This window comes from Pongo abelii, chromosome 6 (genome assembly GCF_028885655.2).
Source record: "Pongo abelii isolate AG06213 chromosome 6, NHGRI_mPonAbe1-v2.0_pri, whole genome shotgun sequence".
NCBI classification, from domain to species: domain Eukaryota; kingdom Metazoa; phylum Chordata; class Mammalia; order Primates; family Hominidae; genus Pongo; species Pongo abelii.
The window spans coordinates 12501-22465 of record NC_071991.2 but is presented as its reverse complement, the minus strand read 5'-3'; the positions used below and the strand labels follow the sequence as shown (position 1 = coordinate 22465).

The window sequence follows — 9965 nt, the reverse complement described above, 5'->3', positions numbered from 1 at the left end:
CGGCCCGGGCCTCTCACATGCTAACCTGCTTGGTCCTTAGCAGGTTTCCTGTCTCTGCCTTTTAGCACCAGTAGTAACAAGAACACAGGTTTCTCAAACAGAGGAAGACAGACAGCCTCTATTTCCAGGTCAAGATCTCAGGAGCTGTGATGAAACTGGAGGGTGAACAGGAGTCAGCACACCTTATCCTCAAAGAAGCACACCTTATCCTCAAAGCACACCTTATCCTCAAAGAAGCCCTGCTCTGCAGTTGGCTCTTTGCCCTGGTTCTGCACCTGGTCCTGCCCTGGTCTTTGCACTTGGAGCCCTCCCGGATGGAACATCCAGCTGTCATCTCCTGCATGTCTGCACTTCTCAGAAACAGCATCCTTGATGTTTGCCATCATTGCTATGATTAATTTTATTACTCTATTTGATTTACTTACCGTGAATTTTATTATTTATGAATATATTTCAGTTCACTCATGTTTTCACTAAAATAATTTGTTATAAGAATTACACAGAGACACACAGACACATGACCTGCAGGTGGGAGAATGTGAAGCACAATCAAACATGTTGAGTCCTGCTGTGCAAAGACAAAACCTTGCCCCAGGAAGCCACCTGTGTATTTATCCCGGGGTTTGCTGGCTCTCGGGGCACTTTTGCCCTACGGGCCTGCTCTGTTTGCTGGGCGGTGTGGGGACAATGTGCAGGGAAGAAAGGCAGGGGGTAGATGCCAGCCATTATCAGGTGGCCCAAAAGAGTGTCATCCATCAGCTGGGTGTGGTTGTGTAGGACTTTGATAACCCTGGTCTCCATTTAAAGGTGCTTGGGTTTAGGCTGAAAGATCTGGGACTTGGCAAAGGGATAAGTTCGAGAAAAGGTCTCTCTTTTGGGGTGAGTGCTTCCAGTCTCTGGGTTAATCCTTTGGGGAGGGAGTCCAGGCTGGCCCTGGTGGTGTGGAGAAGTTACTGGAAGTCCTGGGGCTCTAGCCTCTCATGTATGGTCACGAGGATGAACGGGCCTGGCCTAGTGCTTGGCAGTTGGGAAATGGGACATTCCCTGTGCGGGGTGGGAAGGCTCACAGGCAGCTTGAGATGGGGTGGGAATCCTCACCGGGCCTTGTCCATGGCTACTGCCCCATTGAGTGCTACACCTCGGTGGGCATGCCATGGGCATTGCCTCAAAATCCGAGCCCTTGTGTAATGGAGACATTTGTTTCCCATTTTCATAGGTGAGGAAACTGCCACTGAGAATACTGTATTAAGATCTGGCAGAGCAGGATTGAAACCTGAGTCTCTTCAATCGCTTTGACCACTTTCCTCTCCACCACCCATGTGAGGGTGGGTGATGACTCCAAGATTTGTGGGACACTTGCCTCCCGCCCCGGTGCCAGGAGGTTTGAAGGAGGCTGTGAGGATTTTCAAACCAGAATAATTGAATCACCAAGAAGGGCTCATGTGCCCCGATTGTGAGAGTTGAGATGTCTTCCAAAGTCGCTGAACTAGTCATGGGACCCCAGAGCCCACTGCTAGGCCTCTTAATACTGGCCAGCCACTCAACCCCAATTTCAGCTTCTTCGTTTGTAGAATGAATGGGGAGACCCTATGTTACCGCCAACAAAAACAGAATCTTGGGCTGGGGAGCCCTTCCTGGGTCTGAGGCTGGGCTCCCTGGTGGGACCACTGATAACATCTCAAAGCAGGGCTTTTGTAGAGAGAAGCTTGTCTCAAGACAGTGGGAGCACCTGGTCCTGGGGTGTCCTGGAACGGGCAGTGAGCTGAAGTATACTGGCCATGCAGAGAACAGGAGTCCAGGGTAGGACTCTACAAGTGTGAGGGTCCACAAAGGCTTGGGAGCCCCAGACCTCCCCTTTGCTCCCTTGGTAAATTTTCCACGGTAACCTCTAGCCCCAGCTCTCTCCTATTAGAAAGTAAAGGTGTGATTTCTACCTGGATGGCAAGTCACTTCTATCTCATGCTTCTCAAAACTTGCCACCAGCCTGTTTCTAAATGTCAGGGTCCAGCTTCCTACTCAAGTTTGAATTTTTTTAGAAGCCTTATTCATCTTATCTTAAAAAAATTAATTCTGCATTTTATTCCATGATGAATTATCTTAATATAACGCTTTAATTTGTTTACTAAGGAAAAAGCAAATGCTCAAGTCCAAGTGGTCAGTGGGAAAGTGCCCCAGATGAGCCCATGGCTGTGAATTCTCCTGGCATCTGCCATGAACCTGACCTTAGACACAAGGGGTTCCTTAACCCATTCACTTCTGTGAACATACAAGTTGGACGGATGTATTCCCTTATTTGGGAATTAAGTGCACAGCACAAAGTTTAGAAGAGGTTGTCCTGGGAATATGGCCTGAGTTAGATGCGGCAGAACACAGTTCTGTGCTGGCACAGAGGGTGGGTGGAGGGACTCAGGCATCATCTAGTCTCCTTCCTGATCTTGCAGATGAGGGACTTGCCCAGGTCTCTGCTGTGTGCTTGCCAGCCATAACTCAACCTGGTGCCTTTCTCACCTCCCTAAGACCAGGACATCAGTAGTCCCTGCAGACTGCACACCAGGTCTTCATAGTTTGCAAGGAGAGGAAACTAGAGAGACAAAGCCTCCTAGTGCACTCCTGTCTGACTTCATGGTGTCTCCCCATTGGTAACGTTTGTGCATTTTGGAAATGGTGCCTGATGTTTGCTAATTGAGCCTCATCAAAGTTAATAAGATCAAATTAGGTGTGATCATATTACATCACTTGACCTCAAATCAAATTAGACATTTTTAAAAGTCTGAGTTGGCAGAGAAGGCAGCCCCTCAAAAATATAAGTTTTTCAGAAAATGAACATGACTTATATAGCAGCAAGTCAAAACCCCAATGAATCTGCTGGTAGGTGAGGCCAACCTGTAAAACCTGTAAACCACCCTCCCACGGCTCATGACACACTCTCCTGATGGGCCAAATTGGGATCAACCAGAATAGTGGCCTCCAAACCATGGCATTGTCAGAGCAACCAAATGGGCTGCTGGCCATGGAAGCTGGCATGGAGAACTAACAACATCCGAATCCAGATATATTCCATGAGGAAACAGCGTGCAGAGCAGAGCACCCTGGCTCACTGCACTGATACAGAGAGATGTCCACGGTGCTGGAACAACCCCTCACCTCCTACTACCCCACCTCCTCCTCCACAAAGTCCAGCTAAACCAGAGGAGGGCTGGATGCCAAATGCAAGGCAGGTGCTGGTGGAAAGCAGGGTGTGTGGTTCCTGTTCCCGCAGGGCCCTTCACAGACTAAAAAGTCGTGCACGTCCTGGACCAGTCATCTCCCCCAGCAGCCTCCTAGGAAGCTCAGAGCAGGGACCAGGTGGTCAGAGGCTTTGCTATTACCTGAGAGGCCTACCCTATTGTCCCGCTGCCCTGCCCCTACTCCGATAATGCCCAAGGTGGGATATTGAGGACTCTGGCCATGGTCTAGTCCCAGCCAAGAGAGGCTGCTTTGATGTTTTCTCTGAAGGAAGAGGCCAGCTTTGTGTTAGTTCATTCATTTAAAGGAGTTACCCAACTTACCTGCACCTCAGTTTCCTCATTTCTAAAGTGTGGATAAAAATAGTACCTATTGCATTTGATCCTTTGTAAGAATCTACTGGATAATCCATAGAAAGTTCTAAGCCTGGTGCCTGGCTCAGAGTAATTCATAGCTGTTACCATCATCATCATCATCATCGTCATCATCATTATTTCTTGAGTACTGCATTATTAATTCATTCACTGAATTAAGCATTCAAATGCCCTACAAAGCTTGCCTAGTGGTGACCGTGTGCTGAGTTCATTGTTTTCATGGACTCAGGCCTCAGGGAGAAGATACTGGACAGAGGAAGTGCAGGTGCTGTGTAGGAACAGACGGGGGCCTGAATCCCTGGTGGTGCTGCAGTGATGGTTCTTTTTCAGAACAGGGCCAGGCTGCCGTGTGCACACTTGCATAATTCTTACAGGAGCAGGCTCACGGCAGGGCCAGGCTGCAGTGTGCACACTAGCATCATAGGGCCTAAGTGCTCAGACCCTGAAGTGCATGCAGTCTATATACCTCAGACTTCTGTTTGCCCTATGAGTGACCTTGGGCACATCACTTAAACTCTCTGTCCCCCAGTGAGCTCACCTTCATGAGACGGACAGCAGGGGTGTGACCTAATAGAGGTTCCATGAGAATTAAGTGTGTTAGCACCTGTGACGTCCACAGGAGTGTGCCCTGCCAGGGCCAGGCCTTCAGCAGATGGGAGGCTTTGTCACTGAGGCCTACTGCATCAGCGTGGTCAAAAGCCTGCACCTCTCTTCAACCCAGCCAGCTCTTCGAATGTGTGGCTGAGGCCTAGAGGAAGACTGTCCTAAAGGCGTGTCTGTGCCACGTGTGGTCAGAGCCTTCAGGGTCATCATTCCAGGATTTGGGGAACTGGATGGCAGATCTCTATGTTATTCCTCAGGGACAATCCTTCATGTATGACGTGGCAATAACTTACAATAAAAAAGAACACAAAATCCAGAACAATTAAAGACAGCAACACTTTTACATCTTAAAAGGCACCTGATTTAGGAAGGAAATTCTGCAGTGCCTCTGCCCCACCCTGGTCTGGTCTCAGCACCCTGGAGGTTGTCAGAGTACACATTTTTATTTTTAATAAAGTTTACATTATCCATTTTTTTCTTTCCTCAACTGGCTTCTGTGGTTGTAACTAAAAACTCATCATGAAATAGAAGGTCATGTTCATTTTCTTCTAAAATTTTTACAGGTTTGCATTTTAAATGTAAGCCTATGAACTATTTTGAACAAATTTTTGTATAAGTTATAGGGTTTCTATTTTGTCCATTTTTCCTCATATGGTTCCCATTGTTTCATCACCCATGGTGAAACACACATTTTTTTTTCTCCATTGAATGTCCGTTGTCCCTTTGCCAAAATCAATTTACTGCATTTACTTGGGTCTATTTTGGGCCAATTTTCATTCATCTGTTAGTCTGTTCCTTCACCAGCATCACATTATCTTCACTGCTTTAGTTTTTTGATGTGTTGTGATCCAGATGTGTGAGTTCTTTGTACGTCTTCAATGTTGCCTATTCTAGGTTTAAAAACAATGCTGGGTGTAGTGGTTCATGCCTGTAATCTCAGTGTTTTGGGAGGCCAAAGCAGGAGGATCACTTGGGGCCAGGAGTTCAAAACCAGCCTGGGCAAAATAACAAGACTCCCTTTGCCTAAAAATATATTTTTTTTTTGAGGCAGAGTTTCGCTCTGTCACCCAGGCTGGTGTGCAGTGGCAAAATCTCGGCTCACTGCAACTTCCAACTTCTGGGTTCACGCCTTTCTCCTGCCTCAGCCTCCCCAGGAGCTGGGACTAAAGGTGCCTGCCACCACCCCCGGCTAATTTTTTTATATTTTTAGTAGAGACGGGGTTTCACTGTGTTAGCCAGGATGGTCTTGATCTCCTGACCTCATGATCCACCCGCCTCGGCCTCCCAAAGTGCTGGGATTACAGGCGTGAGCCACTGCGCCTGGCCTTCTAAAAATATTTTTTAAAAGTTAGCAGGGAATGGTAGCATGTGCCTGTAGTCCTAGCTTTTTGGGAGGCTGAGGCAGGAAGATTGCTTGAGTCCAGAAGTTCCAAGCTGCAGTGAGCTGTGATTGTAGCACTGTAATCCAGCCTGGATGACAGGGCAAGACTCTGTCTCTAAAACAAACAAAACCAAAACAGTTTTCTGAGAATTTGATTTGGACTTCACTGAATTTATAAATCAAATTTGAAAAAATTTTCATCTTCACAATATTGACTCTACCAGTCCTGAATAAGGAACATCTGTGCATTTAGTTACATTTTGTTTGATTTCATTGAACGGTGTTTCTAAGTTTGATGAATGCATATTTGTACATTTATTTTAAAGATTTGTACTTAAGAACTTCAGTTGTGAGGGGTGCCACTGTAAACGGTATTGCTTTTCTAAAATGACATACTCCAGTTTTCCAATTTTTTCATAATTTCTGATACATAGGATGTCAATTGACTTTTGTCAGTTGGCCATCTACTTTTCTTCTTATCTCCCTTTCAGCTTGATTTTCTTTCTTTCTTTTCTTATTTTTTTTTAAGATGTAGTCTCGCTGTGTCGCCCAGGCTGGAGTGCAGTGGTGCGATCTTGGCTCCCTGCAACCTCCCCCTCCCGGGTTCAAGCGATTCTCCTGCCTCAGCCTCCAGAGTAGCTGGAACTATAGGCGCGTGCCACCACGCCCGGCTAATTTTTTTGTATTTTTTTTGTAAAGACGGGGTTTCACCGTGTTAGCCAGGTTGGTCTCGATCTCCTGACCTCGCGATCCGCCCGCCTCGGCCTCCGAAAGTGCTGGGATTACAGGCGTGAAGCCACGGCGCCCGGCCTCAGCTGGTTTTTCAAAAGTCATGGCGTGTAATTGTCAGAACAGTGGACTTCGGAGATTCACCGGAGGGGCGAGGCCGCAGCTCCACCGCGAGCACCTGAGCATCCTGCACCGCCCGCGACGGCCGTCAGGTGGCGCGATGCCGCCGCACAAAACCTCAAGAGGCGCCCGGGTTCCGGCCCAGTCGCCCTGCGCCTCCAGGGGGCAGAGCCGAACCGCCTCTTCAGGACCTACCCAGGAGGCGCCGCCATCCCTACAGCGACGCCTGAGAGGACCGTCTTCTCCTTCTCGGGGCCCACTCGGGAGACGCCACTGTCTCTGTAGGAACACCTGGGGACCGTGGCCAGGGACGACCCAGCCTCCTTCTCCTCAGCTCGTCAGGAACGGCTGGGGAAGCTGTGGCTTCACGGCCCCCGAGGCTGCCCGGGGAGAGGTGAGGAAAAAGCTTTCTGTCCCGGCTGCGTGCTGAGGAGGCCGCGCTGCCTTGCGCTCCACTTTCTCAAGTTGTATTTCTTTCATTTTACAAAGTGGCCTTCATTAAGTGGCTTTGTTATTTATTATTACAGCATACCTGAGTTGTTTCATTTTTTAATTTTTGACCAATTTAGGTTTGTTTGGGGTGGGTCCGGGACAGAGAAGGTCGAAACCCTGAGGGCAGCACGGGGAGCCCTAGGGAGACGCGCACCCCACGACTTGCTTTTATTTGTGTTCCAGTGGCTCGTTTTTCTTACAGTGTTAAAGTACTTGAAAAATATTGAAGGGCAGATGTAGATTTGGGTTTTCACAACTGTAATGTAAGTGTAAATACTGGACTTATTTTTAAAATAAATTTAAGCGGAGTTTATTTCAGCAAAGGAATGATTCATGAATCACGCAGGAAGCACCAGAACGGAAAACGGCTCGGGGCTTCGAGCTCTTAGGGTGGCCCCTAAGTGAGGCTCCTCAGTGGCTCCAGCTAGGCGACCCCTGTTGTGGGGATGGTTCCCTCAGCGTCCCTAGTCATACAGCCAGCTGGCTGCTGGGCTTTTTGGCATTGACTGTGGTTGGTGTGTTAATTTTTTTAAGTCAGTTTAGATGCCTCCAAGTTTGGTTTCTGTTTGCTTTGGGAAGGCCTCAGGCTAACCCCCCCCCCCGCCTTATTTGCTTTAACATATCAAATCCATAATTTATTTTTCATTTTACTTTCCTGACATTAATAGAAGTTAATTCACATTTGTGTGTTATTCAGAAAGTCGGTTTAATTGGCAGCCTATTTGTGATGGTGCATATAATAATGTCTTTTAATCATTGGCATCTTAGATTAGGTGAAATATGTTAACTCTATTAAGCTTTGTTATTAACCCATAACAAGAGTTAAGTTTATTTTTTTCTCCTAGGCTTTGACCTATTCTCTGAATAGGGTTTTTCCCAGTAGAAAATTTAGTTTTATAAAGTTTGTGTTCTCAGTATTTTCACGAATTGGCATTTGATGCTATGTGTTAAAACTCAACACCAAATCCAATGTCACTTACGTTTTCTTTTAGATTATTTATAGTTTTGCATTTCAAATTGTAGCCTCTGGACTATTTTGAGTAGGTTTTCGTGTTTTAATTTCTGTATACAGTCTTTTCATTCTGTGTGGCTTCCAAATAATTCTTCCATCACTATGTATGTGAAGGATATGGATATAGTGGCCTTTATTTCGGTTTGAATTTCCAAAATTTTGACACTGAATAAACTGAATATTGAATTTTATAGGTATTTCAGGACAGCCAGGAGGGGGCGCACATCCGCCGAGAAACTGTGAGCAAGAGCGTCTGTGCTGAACCATGGCGCCACCAGAGGGCGCGCGATCCCGCCCCAACCAACTTGCTGCTGAGGTGTCAGCACCAGCGAGGAGCTTAAACTTCCTCAGGGCAGCACGAGGGTCGTGTTAACTTGGTGTTCTTCGTTGGTGAGTAAAAAGCTTCCTGTCCACGGCCCTGAGTGCCGAGGAGTGAGTCTTTAGAGTACTCAGCAGAGGAAGAAATTGATCTAGAAAAATAAAACCCCCAAATCTCACTGTTTGGAGTACACCCTAATATCATTGTCAACGTCCAAGACACAGTGGCTGCTAATATATATTCTTACAGTAGCCTCTAATATAATATTCACACTGTGCCCTATATTACTATGATATCCACACTGTGCCCTAACACCAATATAATATCCACCCCATGCCCTAACGCTAATCTAATCCACACCGTTGCTTCTAATACTAATGTGATAAAATCCACGCCATGCCCTAACACTGATCTAATCCACACCATCTCTTCTAATACTAATGTAATAATATCCACACCATGCCCTAACACTAATATCTGCACCGTTCCCCAACACCAATACAATATCCACACCATTCCCTAACACTAATCTCGATATCGATACCGTTCCCTAACACTAATATATCCACACAGTAGCCTCTCATACTAATAAATGTAATAATATCTACTAAGTGGACTCTGTTGACATTGAGACTTTTTTAAGGGTTTTACAGCTTTGGCTGAACTATAGCCTCTGTAATGGATTTTGATGATGTGTCTGCTTTCCTGGCATGGTATTGATATGGTTGTTTTAAAAAGTAATTTACTTTTCCAATAATATCATATTTCTAGGAAACTTCCAGTAGTAGTATAAAGTATAAGTTGTTTCTTCCCTTAGATTCCCCAACAGTTATTGTTGTACCAGATTTGCAATGACTCACAAAATACTCCAGTATATTGTACCAAAAGCATGGACACTCTTCCAGGTAACTACCACATAACCCCTAGATCAGGAAATCAGCATTGTTCCTACATGATAATTCAGTCCAGAAACTCACTTCACTTTCACCTCCTGCCACACTTGGGAGTATAATGTGTTTTTTTTTCATTCTGATCCAATTTTTGTTTCCTGGAACTGTTCCCCAGACTTTCCTGCATATTTATGACATTGACACATTTAAAGAGCATACAGGTTTCTGTTTGAACAGCTGTTTTCTGGTCTTTGGGGCATATAACTAGGAATGGAATCATTGAGTCATATGGTAAGTCTATTTGTAACTTTATGAAGAAACACCAAATTATTTTACACATAGGCGGCACTATTTCATATTGTCGCAAGCAGTGTTTAAGAGTTCCAGTTTCTGCAAATCATTGTCAACACTTGTTACTTTTTAGTGTAAGTATTCTTGTGTGAGTTAAGGGGTATCTCTTTATGGTTTTAATTGTGGTAATGATGTTAATCATCTTTTCATGTGCTTGTTGGTGAAGTGTGTTTTAAAGTTTCTTGTCAATTTTTAGATTGGGTTGTCTTTGTTGTGGAGTTGTAAAAGTTATTTATACATTCTGGATAACAGACACTAATGAAGTATCTAATGTGCAGATATTTTCTTCCATTTTATAGGTTGTTGGAACATAATAAGAGTTAATGTGTGCTCTCTGCCGCAGTGTCCTGAAACAGCGCTAAGCCTTGGGAATGTAGAAAGTGATGTGTCTTTCATATGCTAATGAAATGATTGATGGCTGGGGGCACCTGGACAGCCTCAGTGGGGCTGGCTGCCAAGGGAAGCAACC

At 45.6% G+C, this 9965-nt stretch overlaps 1 long non-coding RNA gene across 1 annotated transcript in view; it reads left to right on the top strand.

The window, feature by feature from the left end:
- The first annotated feature begins 6483 nt into the window (after positions 1-6483).
- The window catches only part of LOC129053681 (uncharacterized), a 3654-nt gene continuing 172 nt past the window's right edge, over positions 6484-9965 (top strand). The window contains exons 1-3 of the long non-coding RNA XR_008518449.2: positions 6484-6826; positions 8131-8326; positions 9796-9965. The exon at positions 9796-9965 is cut by the window's right edge and continues 172 nt beyond it. This is a non-coding gene — a long non-coding RNA (uncharacterized LOC129053681). The remainder of the gene's footprint in view (positions 6827-8130; positions 8327-9795) is intronic.